At 40.2% G+C, this 25,653-nt stretch overlaps 1 protein-coding gene across 2 annotated transcripts in view; it reads left to right on the top strand.

Annotated features, from left to right (window-relative positions):
- LOC133444337 (transcription factor Maf) overlaps positions 1-25,653 on the top strand; it is a 47,859-nt gene that overhangs the window by 18,558 nt on the left and 3,648 nt on the right. The window contains exon 3 of one of the 2 annotated variants that reach the window (XR_009782714.1): positions 15,659-15,715. The exons of the other annotated variant lie outside the window; for it this stretch is intronic. The gene's annotated coding sequence lies outside the window, so the exon portion shown is untranslated. The remainder of the gene's footprint in view (positions 1-15,658; positions 15,716-25,653) is intronic. 2 annotated transcript variants of the gene reach the window in all.

Here is a 25,653-nt window from a genome sequence, read left to right on the forward strand (position 1 = left end):
TGAAGGATGTTTGATTTATAAGCTGCGAGAACGTTTCCAATCTGGGAGCTCACTGAAGTCACAAACCGCTGAAAGACAGAGCATGCACGCTAGTTCAAAGAGGCAGCATTTAAACAGTCTGTTTCTCTAATTGTTTCATTATCTCCGTCTGCATATTAAGTGTACGATAATTGTTAATTACAGTATTAGCGTTTGTAAAGGATTTGTCTTGAGAATCAAAACTAATTAATTAAAACGAACACGGTTAAAACAACAACAATGATAAGAGCAGGTGCGGCGTGTGTGTACGTGTGTGTACGTGTGTGTGAGTGTGTGAGTGTGTGAGTGTGTGAGTGTGTACATCCAGTGCTTTGTTTACTTGAATCTGTGTTTAATTGAGATTCATGTGAGGGATTTAAATTAGATTCAAATGAGATTCAGCGCTAAGTGTAGCAGCACAGGTAATATGCAGATAGATTTAATGATGATTCAGTATATCTTGCTCTCTAATGAGAGTTTGATTAGACGATTGGAAGCCATTGGGTGAAATCATTACTGTAGTACAGTAAGAGAACAGCCGGATGAAGAGGAGCTGTTTTTGAAATGGTTTCAAAGGTAAACTAACTGTGTGTATATTTGAGAAAACCGTGCACTGAGGTGGAAATATGGTGTGTTTAAAGAATGCAATCTGTGTGTAAAAGTGAAAATAAACTAATCGAAATGAACCCAGGTTTACAAAAATAATCTTCATAGACAAAGGTTTTCATAGACTGTGATCATGTGACGGGTCAGGTTCATTTCAGCTCCTAGGGCAGTTTATATAAAAGAAAAGATGTCGGGCTGGACTTCTGACTTCAAACAATTACCAATTTAATGTTTAAGTAAGTTTTAAGGCAACAAGACTCAACTCCTGTTGAACTTTAATTGCAAATACGCAATTAAAGCTTATTCTTCTGTTACCTCCCATACATGAACTTTTATACGCTTATCAGTATTTATTCTATACTTATCTCTAGTACTCTTACTATTCAGGTTAAATCACTTCCATGACACTGTAAGATTTGTTTGATCTCTTGCTTGGTCCTGCTCTCATTTTCTGGTACACATTACTTCCTTGGCTCTCTTAGCAACTTCTGTTGTGACATTAATTGTGGCTCTTTGACCTAGTTTCATCACTCTTGACGTGTGACACCGTGCAGTGACGCGATAGGCAGTTTTTGTGAGAGATGACTGGGACCGGGGTCCAAAGTCACTTGAACTGGGTTTTGCCGATCGTAGGAACGACAGACCTCGAGGGCTCAAAAGTGCTGTTAAAAATATTCAAAAAGTCAAATGAGACTGACATTTTGAAATAAAAAAGGTACTTTTGTGCTGCTCTAAGATGAAGAGGAGATACCAAGGGGTCCTCGCATCTCGGGGCTGTTTAACTTTTCACTGATGATGTGATTATAAGTATTGTTTTGTTGTATTATGCTGTATAAAATATTCTTGTCATTGCTATAAATGTTATGATGGAGAATATGTTAAAGTTAAGACAGTTCTGTTCAGCTTCATCTTAAAAAAGTAAAGCCCTTGCGAGCATTTGTGCCGTTGTAGACACAACAGGAAGCCAGGAAGTACATTTTTCTCTGATCTGATATTACACACTAAAAACCTATAACTCTCATTTGTCAGATGCATTAAGTTGCACTCAGATTTCATGTATTCATGACCCGTGTTATAGGTTTGATTTAAACACCAGCTCTGCATACTTTCTATCAGATGAATAGGGGAAGAAAAAGAAAATCACAGTGAGCACATAAATACACAAACAGGTGCAGGTTAACACACACACACACACACACACACACACACACACACACACACACACACACACACACACACACACAGGTGCAGAGCATATGCACTTCCAGCCATTTGTCGTTGCTTGTTGTGCTTACTTACACACAGTCATTAAAAGGGGCACTAATACATCAGGCAGCATGTGCACACATGCACGTGCACGTACGTGGTGAAGGACCAAACAATGAAACTAATATTCTGTGGGGCTGCTTAAGGCACCGCAGTGGGCCTGACGCTTTCTCCACTCCGCAACTGCAGTATTGATAGATGCTGCGGCGACTGAGTCTACCGTCCCACTTTATTTCAATTAGCTCACAGGAAGCAGGAAATAACCTGCAAATCAATTGTCATTTCTACGCTACTGAGGCTGGAGGCTGGAGATTCACTTTGTCCACCAATAAAAGATGATGTAGCCATGAAGAAGATTAAAGGGAATTTCCTCCTCACATACTCCCACACTGTTCTACAGTATATCATTAAATGTTAAGTGCTTTAAGGTTGCTACGCTTATTCTCTGATGGAGAGCAGGAAATTTGTTTTCATGGTACACACAGCACACTCCTCCTGCATTAGTAAGTGATCTCTTACATACGTGGCTCCGAAGCCGTAACACATGTCAAGACAAATCCAGAAATGTCAGGTATGGTGCACTGTGATAGCTGAAGAGGTGACGCTCGCTTCATGTTTGGTTGGTGTAATACACCAGTAAACGACGGTGAGGAGCGGAGGGCTCTGCATGCCATCAACCAGTCAGATTTACATTACCGTATATTTATATTAAAAACCACAAACAGCAAAACAAGCTTGAAATAAACCCTGATTTTTGGCCAAAGGAAATAGCCAATGCGATGTTTCATTGGAACATCTTTGATTACAGAATACATTTGTTGTAGTTGAGGCTTAATTATCTAAATAATGTCACAACAATAACTTCCATCCAGAGATGCATGAAATGTCCAGTATCTTGCAGTAATTATGGGAAAGTCCAACCGCTCTGTAAGGTCTTCTTCATTATATGCCCCCAACATTTTTTCAACTCGGTTAAAGTCACAATATTGTGTTCATTTTATTGCCTCTATATAACTCAGAAACCTTGTAGTTATGTTAGAATAAAAAAGACAGAAAATCGCAAAAAGGGAAACCTGAAGTGTTTTTCCATTGGTTGATCTCCTGCAGGCGTGTACTGTAGCTCATGACTGCACACGGCACCTTTCAGTCACTTCATGCACTTGTGCTAATAGGTGTAGATGTGAGGGGAAATAAGATGTTGACGGAGCATCTGCAGCCCAGAAATAGAAAAGCTAATGCCAAACTAGGTACCAACAATTGAGGCTGTCTCTGCGCAATAATCAGTGAAATCAGCTGATATTGATTTTTTTTTTCTCTTCTTGCTAGCATGAGACGGAGCATAAAACCAATGGTCACTGTCCCTGTGATGTTTACACTATCGTGTGCACTTGCCAGGCACACACGACAGTTGTACTTAGCACTTGCGCTTCTGAAAAACACCAACTTCTGTGAAGTGTTGGGAAAAAATAAGTGCGCCCTTAACTTTGGATGTCTCCTCCGCCATCGTTGTTTTAGGAATGCATCAGATATGGTTAAATTAATTGTTTATATGAAAAACTATCAATCACTGCGCTTTTGTTTCCAGTGGGAGGGTCATGCCCATTTGCTTAGGTAAACCCATGTCGTAACTTTTAGTTTATACAGGTAGTGATCATTTCCCATTCATGTACAGTCTCTCTCCGTTTGACTGACATCGAGTCGACTTTGGAACCACACCACCGACACAAATGTGATGAACACTGATGTATCTTTTATAAGAACAAACACAAAACTGAACAGCGACAAAGAAGAAAGGCTGAACGTGTGATATGAAACACACATGAAAGCTTTTAGTGAGGGTAAGAGAGGGAGGTCAAAATGGACTGCAAATGAGCAACACAGAGAGGTTATATGGTGTGTGATCATATCAGAAAACACAGTCGTGTATGGACTGTACTTCACAGAATACTGCACAAACACACACACACACACACACACACACACACACACGCTTACCTGAAAAGACTGGGACGCACCACAGAGTGATTTGTTTGTGTTGTTGGTGCAGTGGACTGAAGCCATGGAGGTAGTAACTGTTTGATGGTAGGCTTTATGGAGACACTATATAACGCCCGTGACAGTTTATTCAGTGCATGTCAGGAGGAGGGGATTTGTGACACTACAATGGCTGGGACACTCCTGCAGATCCGTGCACTTATGTACCCACCATTCACAGCACCACAGGGACGAATGACTGAGGAAAACGTGAGTGTGTTTGCATGTGAGACGTCATAGACGTGAGCGTAGTGGAACACCGAAACACGGCTGTAATTCTGTAATGAAAAGGGTACTAAACACACACACCAGAGGAACTGACATAAATGCCTCTCCTTTAGTACGTTTTGGCATCTGATTCGGATCTAAAGTCCCCCTCACCCATTTGACGCGCTGAAGCAGACAGAAAAGGGTTTGATGAGGGATCTTTAGTCGGCTTTAGCGCAGACAAGAGTGAACTCATTTGATGGCAGATTTTCTTTACTGAGAGAGATATTCTGCCCTTGTTTTGCACTAACTTTTTGTCCAGTTAGTTATTCCCAAAGGTCCATTCTCATCTCAAGGTTCTCATTGGTTCTTCTCTCAGCTGGATGCTATTAGCCCTGTGATTGGGTATTGAATTAGCCTGCTGATTTGGTATTGAAGGAGTGAAGACTGATGAGAGGATTTGGCTAAGCTTTCTTCTCCAAACCTCATTACTCACACTCAAAGAGACCTAGAGCTGGGGAAAAAAACCCCACATGCACACAAAACAACTCACACGGATGTGTTCCCACACCTCTGACCAGTTAAAACTCACACTTTTCCCTGGAAGATTTAACAGTTTTAACAGTGTCCCACACCTGCATTTTATTCTCCGCTAACCTTTGACATCTTCAGCAGATAGAGCACAAAAGAAACAACAAAACAAATGTGTAATCATATGCATGGGCAGGTGCTGCAGAGCCCGGAGACACTGGGACACGTCTTCTCTGTACCAGAAAGAAAGCGTGTCCGGCCCAGGAGAGTGCTGCATGCAACTGGAAGCTGCTAAAGAGGGATGTGTGAAAGGCTTTGTGCTGATTTATGCTGTGTTTCATCCCACAATAAAGATTATGGATGATGATATTGATTTAGCCGGGGCTGTGGCCATGACTTGGACTTGGGCTCTCAGGTTGGGAGAAAAGAGAATTTAGCTCATTATCATTCTCTGACAAAGTGAGGAAGCCTTTTTATCGGTGAATGTGTGCAGATGAATGTGCTCCTCTGTGCGAGCACCTCACAGACTTAGATCATCCTCTGTATTAGCGGCAGCACTCTTCCATCCTTTAGTGTTTGTGAAAGTGATGAACCCCATCCTGTCCTCCTCTTTCACGAGCCAGAGGGGGAGCAGCGGGCGTTCCCAGCAGCACAACACAGCAGACCAGGAGGGAGGGATGAAGTTATTGACTCCACTTTGATTTAACCTCTCCTGCCTGATCCTCAGAAGCCCACAGACACATGCAGATCAGGGAATTCTCCAAATAACATCCAGGTTGAACCAAGCCAGGATGAACTAGTTGTACATGCAGCTATAGTTATTATCTTACAGACATTCAAGCGTTGCCTGATTATAGGTGACCACACAAGTGGGAGTATTATGTTTTTTTTGTTTGTTTGTTTGTTTTGAATGCAGATTTTTTTAAAGATTTAAAATCTCTGTTTTAAGAGCAATCAAGACGAACAGCTGCTGAGTCAGGACCAAACTAACATCCAGAAAAAAACACAGACAACACCGAGTAACACAACTACGACGGAGTATTAGGGCCAAACAAAAAAACAAAAAAAGGAAATTACGAGAATAAAGTCATAATGTAATGAGAATAAAGTCGTAATATTACGAGAATAAAGTTGTAATATATTATAGATATATAAATATAACTTCACAAGATGCTCAATATTCTTCATTTTAACACAGGGAGAAGACTGCTCTTCCTGTTAGAGTTCTCATAAATTACCACTTTATTTTCATAATATTATGACTTTATTCTCATAAATTACCACTTTATTCATTACGACTTTATTCTCGTAATGTCACAACTTTATTCTCGGAATTTTACGACTTTATTCTCGTAATATTACGACTTTATTCTCATAATATTACGACTTTATTCTATTACGACTTTATTCTCGCAATATTACGACTTTATTCTCGTAATTTTACGACTTTATTCTCGTAATTTTACGACTTTATTCTCGTAATATTACGACTTTATTCTCATAATATTACGACTTTATTCTCATAATATTACGACTTTATTCTCATAATATTATGACTTTATTCTATTACGACTTTATTCTCACAACATTACGACTTTATTCTCGTAATTTTACGACTTTATTCTCATTATATTATGACTTTATTCTCGTAATTTCCAATTTTTTTTGTCTTAGTTTGGCCCTAATACTCCGTCGTACACAACAGGATTATCTGGGCCAAAATAATTCACGTTGCCGATGTTACCACATATGTATAGATAATCAAATAATAATAAAAATGCTATCAGTGTCTTGAGATGGACTGATGACCTGTCTGGGATATACCCACCGATGACCGATGGATGGGTGGCAGCCCCCCCACCCACACTTCCCCGGGGCCCCGCTGCTTTCATCAGCTCTTTAAACTCTGGCTTTTCTACAAATCTAAAGGGCATCATATCCTTTACTGTAAAGCGGGCTGATGATTTAGTGATGACTTCATCGTAATGTGCACTCTCTATGTCTGCTTTTTCCTTTTTATTCATTGTTTCAAACAGTGTTAAATGACTTGAATCTCTGGCTCTTTGGCGCTGCCTAATAAATAACCAGGGGACAAAAAACGAAGTTCTGTCGTTTGCAATGCCATGATACCTTTCCTAGATATAACTAAGAATGTAATGCTACAATTTACATTTGTATGAATGGTGGAGACCGGTGTGCAATACTGCCCTCCCCAGTATCTAGGAGTAGCATGTCAGAGTATCAGTCAACAGCATGTTAAGGCTGATGAGAGCATTTCCAAAGTTGCATCATGTACAGCTGATACGGACAGATCTTGGCACGATGTAGTAAGCAGTACGCAAAGTATACAGAAATTATCTAGAAAGTGCACTGGGAAAACGTCCAGTTTAACTAACCAGTCTACCTCACATGCTGTACACTTTTAACACTGGACCACCACAGCTGCCGTCAAATGAGCCCTGACTGGCTTCCAGTTGTGCTGCTTCATATAAATGATGACTGTTGTCTGAGTTTGCAGGACATCATTGTGTATTGCATTAGAATAACAGTTTTCATAGAGAACTTTTGCTCTGACTTTTTTCTGAAATGTTTCTGATTTTTTTTGTCTTTTTTTTATCTTTGTCCTAACGTTGGGCAAATGTATTGGTACATCTACTCCTGGGAATACTAGCAGCTGTCTTGAGCTAAATTGTTTAGCTTCATTATCCTTCCCTGTTATATGTAAAGCAACAAATGCTTCTCTAAGATCATTGCTGATGTCTTTCCTTATTGACATTGTGTCCGCAGTCACTTGAACTCTGCAGACCAATGAAGTGACAAAATAGAATAGAATAATAGAATAGTAGACTTTATTAATCTCCCAGAGGAGAAATTCAGTCGTGCAGCAGCTAAAACACACAAAAAAAAGTAGTAAACACAAAATAAACGGATAATATTTACAAGATATTTACAAATATTTACAAAACTCCAGCTTTTATAGTGGTTCTCACACTTGCTGATCATCATTTTTAAATCCTGTTAAAGGCCAGATGATTTTTCATTATTATACATAAAACTGTGAAATTTAAAGAAGCTTTCCTTCTTCTTTTTTTAAACATGCCTGTATGCAAACACAGTTTTCATAAAGAACTGTGTAAAGTTTGTAAATGAACAATAATTATCTATTCGTGATGTTTGTTTTAGACAAATGCATCAACGCAAGGATAATACATCCATAATTTCAGACCACAGCACTTATTATTACAAGTAATATCTCTGAATTCTGCTTTTCTAAACACTGTTAGAGTTGTTGAACAGGACAATAGCGCCAGAGTGTAGTCATCTTTAATTAATTACCCATTTTTGTTTCTAATGGCAATACACAAACATGCACACACACACAGAGTTTGGTTTTTAGAGGAAAAAGAGGAAGCCAAGGAGAGAGGAAGAGGGTAATATCAGCAGGCTATCTATCCTCTCTTCCAGTGGTGCATCCCAATCCTCTTTGGAAATAACAAATGCATAAAGGAGCCACAACACAAATATATCTGCCTGGCTCAGATAGATAGTGCTATGCTAGAGTTTAATACCCTTATGTAAACCAGCAACAATCAAGCCCTAACACACACCCCCACATCACCACTAAGGGGACAATAAGGAACACGCTCCATTCTCTCTCTCCAGATATGAACAGTGAGAAGTGATTGTGTGTGTGTGTGTGTGTGTGTGTGTGTGTGTGTGTGTGTGTGTGTGTGTGTGTGTGTGTGTGTATAAAAAAGAGAGCTTTTTTTCCTCTCTTTTTTTCTTTTCCAGCAGATATTGAACAATACCGTAGCCCGGATTGGTTGGCTGGTTGATGCTTCTTATGGCGGTTGTTGTTTCTGAAGAAGAGAGTGATATGGACTCTGGCCTCAGAGACCACGGCACATCCGAAACTCCATTTCGTTCATCCCTTACCATCCACTCTTTTGATATCTCACTTTATCCCTCTGCGTCAATTTGTCTTTATACTTTGCATCCTCTTTCTTTCTTCATCTTCTTTTTCCCGCTCCCTAAAACAGACAAGGAGGCGAGTGAAACTAAAACCCAGGGAGCCGATTTGTTTGAAGAGTGTTGCCTCTGACAAGCAATCTAAACGAGGGAAAATAAGGACGACTAACACATTTATCAAATTAATTTGTGAAACATATGCAGCACCTACAGTATGGCATGTTTACTTACCATCAGAGAGACAGAAAACACATATGATATATCTTGACTTTAGTGACAATTTTTCATCATTTCTCGCTGACGGAAACTGATTTTGAACAAGTGAGAGGAAGAAAAAACAACAGGGCTGTGTCTGTAGCGGTGGATCAATATGATTAGTTTGTGCGTCTGCATGTGTATGCTGGGCAGGGGTACAGGCGGAGGTTAGAACAGCAAAGGTTAACATCATATATCAGCTGCCATCTGCATACGCCGCTGCAAAGGAAAACCTTCTTTGTCTCTGCTCATAGGCTTGAAGATCACATTTTCTTCTTCTTTGTCTTTATTTTTTACACTGGTCAACATTGCAAATTTCCTAGATTAAAAAAAAAAAAGAACAATTGATGTAAAGGGTGCAACCACAAAATCATTTAGTTAAAGCTGTTTTTCCAACAGTGTTGATCTCTGGGTTCTAGTTGAAAATACTGTGATACGTGACGTGTTTAACAAGGTTTCTCATAAGAAACTGTGGTCAAGTCAGTTCTTAAGGGAACTTGCTTTTATTCCCTTTTAATGTTTGACAGGATTTCTAATAGTTGCAGCTTTTGCAAAGCTTATTTTTTGGTCATCAAGACATGGTCATGGTGTGTAGTTGAGCTTGAACCAAAAATCTCCCTGTGCAGACCCTAGATCACATGTCAAACTCAAGGCCCACAGGCCAAATCCAGCCCGCCATAACTATTTATGTGGCCCTTTAGACATTAAAAGTCATAATCGTCTCATCAGAGCGGCCGCTGTCCATGCAGCAACCTTATGTGCTGCCACAACCGGCCCTTTCAGGTGCTCCATGATCGTGATGTGGCCGTAGAAGGCGGAGCAGTGGGTCTGTATGTGCGGGGGTTCCTAATGTGCGTTAGCATGTTTGAAAGCTTGACTTAAAGCTCTCCATGATCCTCAGGCTTAATGTTGCACTTCCTCAACTACTATAGGAAACCATCAAATATTTATACAACATTATCCCTGGTCCTATAGCCAGTAAGTAAAGCAAACATTACAAATGTTCACAATTCAAGCTCCGGCTTTAGTCTGGAGTCGGTTCAGATCCAGTGAGGCACCTTGGACGGGTTAGTCTGAGTTTTTCTGATACGGTGAATGAAAAGAAAAACGGTATAAAAATACTGAGATGGGGATCAAACTATTAATAATTGTACATCCCAGATGCTGAATGGCTACTGCTGTTCTAGAGGTTGTTTTATGGTGCAGAAACAACCTGGTCTGTGTGTTGTTTTCTTCCTGATTGATGGCAGTGGCCCGAGGCTCCTCGCAGCGCGCCACATTTTGTCTGAGTGTTTCCAGAATATAAGAGGGATAGAAATCGCAGCCCTGGCTGGCCAATTCAAGCAAACGCACTGCAAGAAAAGCAAAGGAAGCCTTTCACAAAGGGGAGGACACAACATGCTGCACAACGGCACACATAAACCTGCTAAATGTATGTCCAAGCTTTCCCTCTTGGACAGTTTGGGAACTTGCTTTGGAATATACTGTCATTGACTGAAAACTGAGTCATTATTTCATATAAATTAAACAAAAGATCCAGCTGTAGAAACCATAATTTAATGCTCCTGATGGACTTTTTTTTTTTTCCATTAGCAGGAAAATCCCGGTTGCAACTTTCAGTCTTGGTTTATAATAAGTAATATAATTTTTAACACTCTCGTCAAGTCAAATTTGCACAACTTTAGTTTCACTTGACCTTTCGTCCTGTGTGACGTCTTTTGACCTCACAGTCAGATCGGAGGAAGATCTACGCAAACCTATGAGCCATATGAAGGACATGAAACGATTATGACTAAATATAGAACTACTGCTCACCTTTCTTTGCATTATGACCCTCTTTGATCCTCCTCCTGTTGTTTTCATGATCTTTAATGAAAGGAAATACCCAAAAATCACAGACTTTTAATCCGCCACATTTCCAGTTTGAACTCCTGACCACATGCAAATAGGGAAAATTAAAGTGAACGCAGCCGATCTTTCATGTGTGTCACCATCAGAGGTGGGTAGTAACGAGTTACATTTACTCCGTTACATTTACTTGAGTAAGTTTTGGGAAATTTTGTACTTTTAGGAGTAGTTTTGAATCACTATACTTTTTACTTTTACTTGAGTAGATTTGTGAAGAAGAAACTGTTACTCTTACTCCGCTACATTAGGCTACATTGAGCTCGTTACTTTTCTTTTATCCCTTTTATCCACGTACGCGTCAATCTCATGACATCACTGGGTGATTCTTTGGGAAAAATGTTTGTTTTTGCATGTTTTGTCACATTTACACAGACTCAAACATACACAGAGTTTATATGAGTTCATGGGCTTGTTCTAGTTCTGCCTGGTTGAAAAAGAAAAGTACAAAGGCTTGAAATTTTGTTCTACTTGTGCTTAATTTATTTCTTTATTCTGTTATTCTTTTATTCATTTTATTATTTATTAAAGTACTTGAATTTACTTTAAGATTATTTTAATTTAAGTTACTTATTTTTTATTAATTTTATTTTTTTTAATTATTGTATTGATTTAATTTGCCTGAAGATGATTATTTTGTACTTTTGTCTGTTTTAATGGTTGTGTTAAAAAAATAAATCAGACGTTACTCAACAGTTACTCAGTACTTGAGTAGTTTTTTCCACCAAGTACTCTTTTACTTTTACTCAAGTAATTATTTGGATGACTACTTTTTACTTCTACTTGAGTCATATTATTCTGAAGTAACAGTACTTTTACTTGAGTACAGTTTTTGGCTACTCTACCCACCTCTGGTCACCATAGCTGACTAGAATAGGATTTAATTTTTGACAGCAAAGCTACTCAATTGACTCAGTCGTACTACAATTCATAACTGCACCCCCCGATCTGAGTACTGGCCCTATGTTGAATTTGTAACCATGGTATCTTAGACATTTCCAAAGGGAAAGCAGTAAACGTGTACACGCAGCTCCACTCGTAATGAGATTTGACAAATACCTGTAAGGAACAATTTGTTTCAATTTACGGCGTTGATTTCGCTGAACGCCACCTCTGAAATACCCATGTTTCAAAACTGAGGATATGGGAAATGACCCACATAGGTGATGGAAGCAGGAGGGAGTGGTGGAGTGCAGTAAGTGGTCGGACAGTGATGTGCCGTGGACAGCACAGCCCTGGGCTCTGTCTGTCAGCGTGTGAAGCCCCTGTGAGCAGCAGTGTGGACGGAGCTGTTCGGGGCTCCCCCCCGCCGCTGCCGGCCTGTCAGGGTGACAGAGACGGACTGACACCCCGCAGCACTGAGACACTGCAGCCTTCAATCTTTTTCCACGTGTGTGGTTTTTTTCTCCACACAACCATTCAAATTTCTCACTTTCTCTCATTCAGCCTCACACAGTATGTGACTTTGTCTCTGAAGTCAGGCTCGTTCATTTATAATAAATTGTGATTGTTTTCTACATTTATTTTTAAATATCATGTTTGACACAGACGAAACTCAGTAAGTTTTCAGAAAAGATCTCAGAAAGCACAAAACAGTATTTTAGAGCTAGTTTGGAGCTGCGTGTGTGTGTGTGTGTGTGTTTCCGTTCAGCAGTGAGATACACCGTGGGTGGGGAGCAAGTTGCGTAATCCCGCCAATTTGACAATAGTGCTTGTCAGATGATAATCTGCCCACTGTGCAGATTACTGCTCAGATTAATGTACGATGAGCACCGGGAGTTGTGACAGATAACACCTCCAGCTCGTGCATCTGAGCTTTCCTCGCAATCTAACGTGTGTGCTTCAATGATTTGGTCGTTGCAAAGTTTTCAGTATATTTTTTTAAGCGTGAAGTGCATGTGGGTGAGCTTGTACACACACACACACACACACACACACACACACACACACACACACACACACACACACACACACACACACACACACACACACACACACACACACACACACACACACCACCTCCTCCTACAGTATAGCCTGAGGGGCCCAACAGCTTATTATGAGTTCTTAGTGGGAGAGGGAGGAAAGAACAAGAGGCCGACTACACTTAAGTGGCAGCAGACAGCACACGCAGGGAGATTTACTTCATTTATTCCACCACACAAAGATTTGGAGAAGCTCAGTATGTGATTAAGAGAAACTCCCTCTATAATACTATAAAGCTCAAACGTCTGCTGGGGAATGTAATGACGACAAGTGTGTGTGGCAGCGCTTTCCTCCAAGAGGCTGCCGGAGAGTCTTACGGGAAATCTGTGCACAGTTGTACAATATGTGGATTGCGGACCAGTTGGGATTTCCATTTGATGAATGCCAAATTTCTCTTCTTTCGCCTGTGTCTTTTTCCATTCGGCTGCCCGTCTGCTCCCTTTTCACCTCGTTCGCATCCTGTCAGCAACCACGCTGAGAGTGTGAGTGAGTGTGCGTGCGTGCGTGTGTGCGTGGCCATTTCCATCCTGTCAGGTTTATTTCTGTTATGTTTCTTAATTAGCTAATAAAGGTCATGACATCTCTCATCAGAGCGGGGAGGGTGCATGCAAATGAGCCAGAAGGTCAGGAGGATTAGTGACCGCCTTACACCGCCAAAATATAGATACAACCGTTCTGCCATACAAATACCTGCTAAATACCTACTGAAACGCCGTCTGTGCACGAGCGCAGACCCACACACGACATGAAAATAAATCTCACCGGTTTACTCGACTGTGGCAGAGTTTGCCGACACAATGTGATGCTCAGCATGTGCGCTGTCAAATTCAAACATTTATTTTTGGAACTGTCCTCACCAGAGAGCTCATCATCCACTCGAACATCCCTTCCTTTACTTGATTTAGTCTTTTTCTGCTGTTGTTTTTCCCTGGAATATCATGATTCTAGCAAAGTGCTGCAAAACCTCAGTCTAAACATGCTGTTCCCATTATTATTATTATTTTTTGTATTTTCTTTTTTATCGTTATGGTGTCTTCGGTGGCAGTTCAGTAAAAATATAAAATGTAATCGCAATGATGACCATGAAAGGAGTTTGTTTCTGAAACTTGACTTACTTCGAGGGATACAGTTCAATGTATCTCTGAAGCTTTGACCTTCTTTGGTGTTTATTTGGCAAAGCAAACAATAAGTTGTTATTATGATGATGATTGTTGCTTTCTTTTGTGGTGTCACACATATTACCAAGAGAATATTACAGAGGTCATTTACAGTCTGACCCTTTTTCAGCAGCAGCCACAAACAAACAGCCAAAACTGAAAGTTAAATCTCAGGTGCAGCCTTTCAAACGGTCCATCCCTCCATCCTGAATAAAGAACCCTGGTTACATTAAACTGCATCCCTCTCTTTTTATCTTCTTTTTTTTTTACCAAAGAAATGGTGTTATTCAGAGGATGCAGTGTTAGAAATGTGTTCACCCTGAAAGAGCAGCGTGTGCACGTTCATACACGCGTGTGCACTGGTGCTGTGCAGACCAACCATCTGTTTCTGGCGGCAAAGAGCTTTCTAGCAGGAAACATCAGAAGTTCTTGTTTGCTGCTGTGTTAAGATTTGAGACGCTTCAAACTGGAACTTTAAATATATTTTGTCAAATAAGTTTAAAAAATTCAAAAATAAACTTTAGAAAGTAAAGAAACTGGATCTATTATCTCTTAAAGTAATCAGTGTATCCCTACAGTCTCCCATGTGTGGAGGAAGAAGCAGCGCCGCCCTGAGATCACATTTTTCTCCCACCCAGTTTCCAGTCCTACCTGTGAACTCTGTCAAAAGACGAGGAATGATTGACGCTTTGGTGGTTATGCAGGAAAGAACCGTAATAATCCTATCTGTTTGGACTTGGTGAAGTCTTTTTCTAAACTATTAGTCTCGTTTCTGTCAGTAATACACCACATCCCATCGCTGGAACAGCAGCATGAACTAAGCCGTAGCAAGCAGGACACAGGTAGTCTCAGCCTCATCTGTGAAACATCCTCTCAGATTGTAGACATTATCTTTCTCCACAAGTTCTCTGCCATCTGGGAGTCTCGGTGCACCCGCATTCATATGGATCACACTGTAGAAACACCCGAAGAAACAACGTCTCGGCTAGGGATATTCTGATATAATGATTCTTCAGCTGCTCTGTTTGATTGCCCAACCACAGCGCACAGAAAAATAACTTTTGGCTTTTGTCTAACAAATGACATATACAGTTAATGTTTTCTCTTTTTTTTTTTTTGTTACTCAGAGCTTGTGCATTATTCTGTGGATTTACAGCAGACAGAAATGTGCTATTTTCTTTTGAAAGGGTCTCTATCTAATCCCAAAGTGCTGTTTCGATGCACTTGTCTGCATAACACGCGGTGCATGAATGCTTGTGTTGATAAGATAAGAGTAGAGAGCAGGCGCAGATGCTCCAGAGCCAACGCCACGGATGCCGCGGTTTTGCAGTGGATTTGTTAGACCTCCTTAGGTCTATCACCTTTTGCAGCAGAGCTCGTCTCTGTGTCCTTTCACCCTAAATCACCAGGCTGTCTGCATGTGTGAAAGCTCCCTCTCTCCGGGTCTATAACTCATCTTGTCTGTCTCGCAGCTCTCCTCTCAAACATCTCACTCACTCCATCTTTCCGATAACTCACTGGGTTTTTCTCCGTCTCTAACCTGCTCACTCACCTCTTTCATGGCCTTTCATGATCATATCTCTGTAAGGTTTGACTCATCTTTTTCATCTCCTCGCTCTGTCTTCTCTCATATCCCTAACTTACGTCGCGCCAGTGTTCTGACTCAAAACATGACTCTTGTTGTGCCTTTCTTCCAAACACACCATTCATCTATTTCTCTCTAGTGGGAGGACATCTGGCTGCCTGCCTGACTTACAAGCGAGCAGCGTGGTGGAAATGGGGTGAGACCCAGTGCATTACACTTCTCTGCAAAACAGCACAACAATATGCTGAATACAAAATAATAGTATCCTCACAGAGGAGGACGATTGACAAAACTGTGGTTAAGGAGGGAAGAAAAAAAAAAAGGGAAGCATCTTCAGCGTTTGAGCTCATTATGTTCACGAGGGCAGATAAGCGCAGCCGCCTATTAGAGTAAGTGGAAACTCTAATAACAGAGATGTGAATTAATGCCAAACTTTCTCACACCCGATGAAGACAGATGTGGTAAACACACCTACTATCTGGAGTTGCAGACTGCTTGGCCTGCAGCATTAGGAGTGCGGCTAAGAGCTAGTCAGACTCTGTTGGCGTCGTATCTTCTGCTGAGCAGACCTTTATAGGAGATGATGGAGAGGAATAAATTTCCCTTGTTTGGATCCTTTTTTCCTTCAACACTTCCTCATCCACCACCTGTCACTCACCCGATACTTATCCAGAATTTAGCGGGTGTTTCCAGAGTATGTTTCAAGCTTTAGTTTCCCGAAACAAAACCATCTCTCCCACGACATGAACAATATAAAAATGACTCCAGACAAACCTGTCCCTCTCATCAAAATCTAGTATTTTTACATGACATGTGTTCCATCATGTAGTTTTCTTTCTTTTCCCCCCCTTTTTGTCCCGGAATATGCCTGATATTTCACACAGATGACCCCTACAGCCTTAAAGCAGGAGTCGACGCCTCCCCAAAGCCCTCTCTGACTTTGTCTCTCCTCTCCTATGCAAACACGTCTTCCGTCTTCCAAACGTGTCTGCGTGCCCTCAGGGACGTGAGATTTAAAGCCATTTTAAAAAGGGCCGATCCATAATCGCCGAAAGCTCTTCGACTGTCTGCAGACTTGGAATAACATACATTTAAATGACAGAATTCAATATCTGCATCCGCTGTATATCAGCGACGGACGTGACTCCTGCTGCAGCCGGGACGACATGCCTCAGTTTCAAATTCATGTTAATATCCTTCTGATTAAGTGGTGACCACTGTGATCGCTGCGCCGCATGTTTCTTTTCTTGTTTTCCACACAGACACAATGGAATATAATTAGTCGTAGCCGCTTCGCACTCGGGCCGCCGCTCGCCGTTAATAAATGCTAACAACAAAGGCGAGGCCATATGTCACCGGCTGCATTAGCCAGCACACAGTCGTGTCAGGCAGACTGCTGGCGAGTACATTACATACATTAGCAGTGTTTCCAGTCTCTATAAGTTCTCTGATTACAATAAATGCTCCCTTGCTTTGTAACAATGGGCTTTACAATAATGGGCCATAAATTAATACAGTACTCAGCAGTAAACACTAACATGCTGTTAGTATTTACAGTATGGCCGTGTACGTGTGGATGAATTGGTGAATAATTGCCATTCATAGAGGCATTCGCTCCAAGACAACAGAAACTTACTGTACGATCAAGGATATCAGCGCTTCAAAATGTCAGTGGTTTGAGCAAAGTCTGATAAGTGTGTCAGCATCATTGTTACAATACACCGGCCTAAAGTCTTTCTTTAATCTTACTGAACAAGGGGCAGGTGTGAAAGGCTTATTAAGGAATAATTCACTGCTCTGTCCGTATCGTTTGGGCTTAGATTATCACTCACATCATTTCAGCACTCGCGCACACACATGCACGTTCAAGTGTGGACGCCCCACGGCAAGCAGGCACGTATGTGTGTTGGAGCCATGCTTCCATATGAAATGTACACGAGGGCGAATCTTGGTGGTGTTAATGGCTTTTTAAATGTCAGGGAAAGTCAGGGAATGATAAAAGAGAGATCTGTTATCCACTGTCCTCATGATCACCGAGGAGTACACCACTACTCTCACCTCAGTGTGTGTGTGTGTGTGCAGCAGTAGGCCATATTCCACCCGCACTGATGTTGGCATGATTTATTCAGCAATCAGATTAGCTCCGAGAGAGACGATGAGAAAAAAGAGAGGAGATGGGGTGTTGGACATTAAGGTAAATTCTGGGTTATCAACACGTTTTTCATTATGCATTTATATAATCACGGTCAAAAAAACTGTTCAATACTATAACATTAAGATGCCTATGGCAGATTCCAGGAAAAACACGGCTGATCGATACAGAAAAGTGAACTCAGTGTTCATGAAGTATAGATTTTCAGAGTAAAAGTAAGTTCATTTAATCGTATTTGATTCCGGACTTTTATGTCCGCAACAGAAAAGGTTGTTTTTTTGTGTGTTTGTTGTTTTATTTATCATACAAAATTCAACATTTTCACTTTTCAGTCTACTCGTGTTCATTTTTTAAGTGAAACATAACATAAAATGAGAATAATGCTAAAAAAAAAAAAATCAATGGACAGAAGTGGATTTTCCACAGATGTCCTGGAACTACCCGGACTGGTCCAGTTCTGTCCCGTCTGATGTCTAATCTTTGGTTACTTCGTTATATCCTGAACAGCTGATTATGTCTAGAACAAAGACAGAGCTCTTCACTGGTTTGTCCCACTGGCTGAACAATCACAGCAGACTCATGTCAAAGCACCACTTGGGAATAGTTATATCTATCTATTTTTTTTTAATTAAGTAATTTAATTTATAATGTTCTACTAGAGTTTCCAAAATAAAATAATGGAGTTTATATAGGCCCTTTAAAAGCAGCTATAAATGATGGTGGTGAATGTAGGATATTTCTTTTCTCACAGAAGAGCAACCTTTTTCTCCCAAATCCTTACACATATTATCCAGTCCTCCTTTCAGGTGTGTAACTGAAAACATTCTTCTGCTGTGAGCATCATTGATGCGTCAGCGCTACTGACCGTTTAGGCACAGAATTACATCAATCTAAAAATCTGATCCTCGTTTCTTCTCTACGTTTTTTTAATCAGTTCATTTTGAATGAAGCAGGCATTTATCTGCCAACCTGGTTCAGTACTTGGCCTCACGGTCAGAGTGTCGAAGTGTCATTGGTGAAGACGTTGAACCCCACGTTACCTTGTTGTGCTCATCAGTGCGTGTATGATAGAACGCACCGTGAGATTAAAAAGAAATCTCTGTATGTCTCTATAGACTGAGAGCGTTGTGTCCACGTGTGTGTGGATGGGTGAGTGTGGCTTGTAGAGTAAAGTTTTGAGTGGTCAACATGACTAGAAAAGCACCATATATTTTTAGTCCATTTACTTTATTTGGCTTTTTTTATTACTATTACATTTTCACATAAAAACAATTATCAGTAGTCCTTGTCGAGATCTACAAGGTGCAAATAAAACGTAAGACTCAGCTTTCTTGTTTTGTTCAGCCAGTATTATCCACAAACAACAACACAACAAACAAACCTGCTCACCAGCAGGACTCAGCAGATGTGAAGGTTGCTCAGATTCCTGGTGATGACAAAGACACATTTAAATCACCCTCCAGATCACCATTGTTTCTGTTCTCCTCGGCACAGCTCTCTGTTCACGCTGCTGGCGCTCTGCGTTCAGGCTGGCTCTGAGCTTTAGAAGGAGACAGAATCTTTACAGCTTTCTTCCAGCATCTGAAATGTTCCCTCAAATACAAAACAGTCCATATGAAATACACTTTGTATGTGTATGTATGTGTGTGTGTGTGGTTTGTCCAGTGCGCTGGCCTGCTCTAACAGAGGGTTGAGTGATGTCACAGCAGACTGCATTTTAATAGAGAGGGAAGCAATTAGAGAGGGGACAGGCCGAGAGGTGGAGAGATGGAGGTGCTGTCTGTGTGACACACAGTTCACATACACACACACACACACACACACACACACACATACACACACACACACACACTCATTACTGAGGATGAGTTCATTAATTGCACAGTGATTCACAGCACTTGTAATTAATCTCGTAGGTATAAGAGTGTTTTTGAGAGGTGAATTCTCTCTTTCCCATTTATAACACACACACACACATGCACATGCATACTGCAGCACTTCACGTGAACACACGTTTATTTGTCCACAGCTACAAATCAATCTATTTTAAGGCAGCATCACAAGAAGTATGTATTTTCTTACTGAGGGGTTATTACTATTATCATTAAGTTTCTATCCCATATTTGAAAGCTTCAATATATTTATTGCCGGTGAAATGCGCAACTTCATTTGTTGCTTCCTATCTTTTACTGATATCAGTATGCATGTGTTTGTGTGTGTGTGTATGTAAGTATGAATTGCTGTTTCTTTTATATCCACACATGCATTTTGCAGCTAAATAATTATTCTTTAAATGTCTTCTCAGTGAATGCACGTTTATTCAGAGCAAACATATACACACTTCCAAGACTTTAAAAACATAATGTGTTACCAGAGTGGACACATCTGTCAGCGCACACGCAGTTAAATAAATGACAGAAATGAACCGAGGTCGTTTTTCAGTGCCGCGTATTTCGGCTGTGTTTTATTTGACTAAAAGGCTCTCAGACCAAATAGAGCGAAAAAGCGATCTTACATTTATTTACCTTACAGTACTCAGTTACATCATGTCCTGGCAATACCAGCTTTTATTCCTCGCCGGAGCTCTTAGCACATTACTTTTTTTTGTGGGGTGGGGAGGGATTGTCCAGTTAAAAAATTATGTGTATTAATCTTGCTCTACTTTACCCATGATCCTTTGCATTTATCAGCATGAGCGAGAGTAGTGGAGCAATCACATTTGGAAATTAAACATATAAAAAAAGGTTGAAGATAGCTGAGTGAATGATGATGCCAACCAATTGCTCGCAGCATAAATCTCTGCCTGTCACCACCCCACCTCTGCCTACACAGATTTGGATATTGTTATGATTTTACCGTGTTTGCATATATGGGTCTAATTTATTAGCATCAAACAGCATCAGGATTATTTACAAGCAAGTTCTGGTGTGCTGCCAATAAGCCCATTAAGCGCATTGTTGGAGAGTGGTTATATGATCAAATACACAATAGTAATTGTGAGTGGAGAGAGGCCAGAGTGATTCTCAATGAGGTGATTATCTGCGTGCAGGTTATTGTGCTATTTCAGCATGACATGTAAATCTGCATCACACCATCAATTACAGTCGCTGCTGTCAGCAAAGTGAGGTGTGGAAATGCCGATGACAATGCTAAAGGATGATGAGGGGGGAAAAATTAAAAAAATTATCAGAACAAGAAGCCAGTGAGAGAACAAGAGTTTAAAGGGAAGAAAGGAAATAAAAAACCGAGGATCACTCAGTAAAAGTAAATTTAGAGATAATTCCAGTTGGCTAAAGCTAGAGACAACCGGAGACAGTTTTTCTCTCTTAGACCTGATCTAAACCTAAGTTATTAGTATGGCATTGGTGTGAAAAATCCACACAAGGCAGCTTCAGGAAATACAAAAGACAATATGGATGAATGTCATACAGTAAAATATAAATAATCAAGGTGCCACTGGCACCCACTGGAGCCAATTACGAAATGTTCATTAGTGATGATGGAAAATGATTCATCTAATATTAAACCTGAATTACTTAAGTTACTGACAGACAGTGGAACTTCATGAGTCACGCTGGAACAAACAGGGAGGACTGCATCATAGCTTTGGTCACCACTTTTAGTGCCACCTGGAAATATTTACGTCATACATCATGTTAAAGGACCTAAAACATTGAAAGACCGACACATTATTCCTACAAGTAGTTGAAGAAACAACACAATAAATGTTGAACCTAAACCCCTTTCTAGAAATGTTAAGAGGTTTTCTTCGCAGCAAATAACACATATTTCATTTTGTCAATGAACCTTTATTCAAAACACAGGAATATAAACTTTTGGAACTTCATTATAGGTAGAATATTTAAACAAACGTTTTCTTTTAGCTACTTTCAAATAGTTTGCTAGGTGAAGATACTAAATGTTGCGGTTTTGGTATTTGAGTCCATTATTGCTGACTACAATTTTCAGCCAGTCTAAAGTCTGTGGTTCTTATTGTTGCTTGTGTCTCCATGATGCATCATATTTTCAGTAGCAGACACATCTCGCCTGCAGGTCACACACACAGTCAGCCAATAAATGTTGCTGTATATATACACATGTATGTATGTATGTATGTATGTATGTATGTATGTATGTATGTATGTATGTATGTATGTATGTATGTATGTATGTATGTATGTATGTATGTATGTATGTATGTATGTATGTATGTATGTATGTATGTATGTATGTATGTATGTATGTATGTATGTATGTATGTATGTATGTATGTATGTATGTATGTCTTTTTGTGATTTTGCATTGCAAGTTTCTCTTTGTGACTGATTAATGATTGATATTTGGCAAAAACTTACAAAACGTGGTGATTCACAACCCTGAATTGTTTGCAAACACTACACCTTAATTTATGCTTTTGTGCAGATTCCAAGAAAAACAAAGCTATGTACAGTCGCTGGGAACATTATACTGTCGCCTTAGTAACCACTACATAGCTTTGTTTATCTTGGAATCTGAATCCGATTCAAGTCAATTGCAAGAAGCAAACTTAAACTTCGGTTAATGCTGCTTTTATACCCAATCCTGACCCTCACCAGTTGAATGTTCATCTGCTGACACTAGAAAAATCCTTACTTGGACACACATATGATATTACATAAGAGGTTAAAGATTTCCTATTCTGTTGCATTTTGAAGACCTTCCCAGCTTTTTCTGGAGTTTGTGAGTGGCGAGAACTCAGTTCAGGTCCTTCCACTTCCATTTCTGTCACATTAAGGTCAGTGCTTAAACTTAGTCATTCTGAAACATTAACTTTATTCTTCTTTAACCATTTTATGGTTGAATGACATGTGTGCTTAAGCTCATCGTCTTGCAGCATGAACCACTTTCTCTTTAGTTTTAACTCATAGGTCAGTGACCCGACATTTCCCTGTAAGAAATCTCCGGTATCATTCAGCGATGATGAACCGTCCCGGCCCAGACGCATGCAGCAAAATAGCCACAAATCATGCTACTTCCACCACTTTTAAGCATGCGCCACCCCTGTCGGTTGTGTCACTGATTGAAAACACCTGAACTGCTACTCTAACCCTGAAAATGCAACTGCAATTTTATTTAATTGGTGACCAACTTAAATACTTGAAATTTTTGATCATACTCTTGTAGAGCGATTAAAATATTACTGTGTTAATGCAGCATTTTCTTTATGTAAAAATGTTCTATGAATGCGTTTTTACGTTTGTAGAATTGTGTTCTCGTTTATTATGTTTGCTGGGATATTTCTTTGATCAGACAGTTTTTGATTTAAAATAACACATTTACTAGCTGCATATTTTGAAAATATCACATATCCTACAGTATGGCTTGAGCTCTTTAAATGACTCTTTAAGACATTCTTTTATGTGCTGGATTCGAGGTAGTGTGCATTTAAAATATTGTAACTTTTAATACATATGTTTAGTTCACACTTGCTCCAACACACTTAAACAGCACAAGCAGCAAGTGACTTAGAGACGGAGACAGCAGGGGTTTGCTAAACATATGGTAGGTTATGCGTCATTTACTGAGGCTCAATAACAACCTCTCTCACCATCCGACACACCTGGTCACTCAAAATGACATTTGCTGTCCTTTGAGAACACACATCTTCTTTCGCCCTACGGGGGCCTCAAGCACACACATTACATCCCCACTCCACTATCTGCTCGTGACAGATGTATTTATGTAATAGTTCTGATGGGTATTGATCCGAACGGCGGAGCCAGTTAAGAAACAGAGAAAAATGAGATTTCAAAATCAACATGGCTGCGAGGGCCGCTTGGTGGAGATGATGAGTGACAGAGGAAAAAAAGGTGAGAAGGAAAAAAAAAAAATCTGTGGAAATCAGTGAAGGGAGCAATGATGGCGGAAAAAACCTTTAAAGACAGAGGCTTCGGTGGAAAGTTCACACAACCCACCTGATTCACAAAAAATGAAAGAGATCTGATGGTGTGAAAACAAGCGTGAACCCTGTATGTGTGTGTGTGTGTGTGTGTGTGTGTTTGGACCGGTATGATCACGTGTGTGTGTATGTGTGTGACCTTGGCTTGGCCCAGTGGTAAAGTGGAGCGTCAAGAGAGTCAGTGTGTGAGCAGTCAAGCGTTCTCCCTCAGATTAGCAGGCGTTATTACTGCCACCAACCACTGGCCTGACAAATCCTCTTATTTCATTTTGCCTTCCTGTACCTCTGCCTTGCTCTTTCTCTTTTCTTCACTCTTTTATTTCCCTAAAACCTCTCTCCCTCTCTTTTCTTCCAACTCTGCAGTGGCTTTGCACATTTCCCCCCCTGTATACTTCGCTTACAATGTGCCAGCCCTGTTTTCTATCTTTTCTTTACTGTTTTTGTCTTTCCATCTTCTGCACTGCTCTGCTGATACCTACACAGCTCCTTTCCTACATTCCCCTCTCCACCTCTTGCTCTCTCCCCCTCGGCCTGCCTCTCTATAGCGTGATGAATCTGTAGACAGGGGCTAATAATTGTACTTCAGCCCAAGTGCTCATTTTTCTTTGTGTTTGAAAGCTGTGACAGGCAGGGGCTCTCAGCGCCCCCCCCCCCTCCCTCTCCAAGCTCTTCTCCCCCAGCCCTTCTCTCCTCCCCTTTCTCTACCTTTTCTTTCTATTCTCACACAATGGGTGAGTAAAATAACTCAAGGTTTACAAGGTCATGCTGTCTAGTGGTGAGGACACACTGGGGATTTGGGGCCGGCAGGATTTTCTCCAAGGTGCTGTGTTGAGGTTTCAATAAAATAATAATTAAAAACAAAAAAAAAACAAAAACAAAAAAAACACAGAGAAAGTTATAGATTGCACAAGCAGATCTATAAGGGGAGATGCATACATTTGATGAGAAATCAGTGTGTTGCAATCATCTGCATTCAAATGTTGCTTAAGAGCTCCTTATCCATGAACAATTGATAGACTGAAGCATATGCATGAACAGAAACTAGCAACTATAACATTGTCAAGTTCTTTGAATTTCATTTGCAAAAGTAAACTACTCAATGTTCCACTTCCTCTGTAAGAAACAATTGCATTATATTTGTCTTGTCTAAATAGTATGTCAAACAGTGAAGGAAGTGTCTTTTTAATGCTGCTGATTTGTTACACTTCAAATGTATCCGGCATAGCGAGAAGGGGCAGCCCCGATGCACCGATCAAAAGCGTCACACACAAACACACACACGTTCAAACCCTCACAAAAATGCAGAGTTGAGAGAAACTGCTTTTATGGAGCTGAACGTGAAATAAAATGCTCAAAAAATGTGCAAGGAAGAAATAAAAATAGATGGAAATTCTTAAATAAAACTTTTAGCCAAGTACCAAGCAGTAAAATATACAAAATATTGTATTCGCAAAAACATCTTGTAAAAAAAAAAAAGCAAACGGATGGATAGATGTAGAAAGACAACAATATTTTCATCGACTCACACACACTGTTACTTTATGAAAATTGATCAACAATTCTAATCCCGATGTCATCCTGAAAAAAGGGAGAGATGAAAGAAGAGTGGGAGGGAGGGGAGAGAAAAGAGAGTAAGACTTTATTGCCTGCTGTAGTTAGATGGTAAATTTCCTCCTGGCAGATATTTATTGGGTTAGTTGAGTCCAGAGAGGGCTTTAACATTGATTGTGATCATTAAATATATCCGCTCGAAATGGCAACATGGCATTCCTTCAGTCAATGGAGCCAATAGGAGGAGAACAAAGGCATAATCAAATCAATCCACTCATAATTATTCTTTGAGAGGTGGAATTAATCACAAGAAGAAATAAAAACAATAATGGAAAATGAAATGGTCTGTCGTAAACAATTACTACCCAAATTGAAATAAACCCAGCGAAGGGGAAAAAAAATCAACTGTAAATCCAACTAATTAAAATAACATTCCAATGTATACTGGTTATTTGGTTTTCAGTGACTTTCGGTTATTATACCGTTAGGCTGG

The sequence above is a fragment of the Cololabis saira genome, chromosome 5, assembly GCF_033807715.1.
Source record: "Cololabis saira isolate AMF1-May2022 chromosome 5, fColSai1.1, whole genome shotgun sequence".
Lineage (NCBI taxonomy): Eukaryota > Metazoa > Chordata > Actinopteri > Beloniformes > Belonidae > Cololabis > Cololabis saira.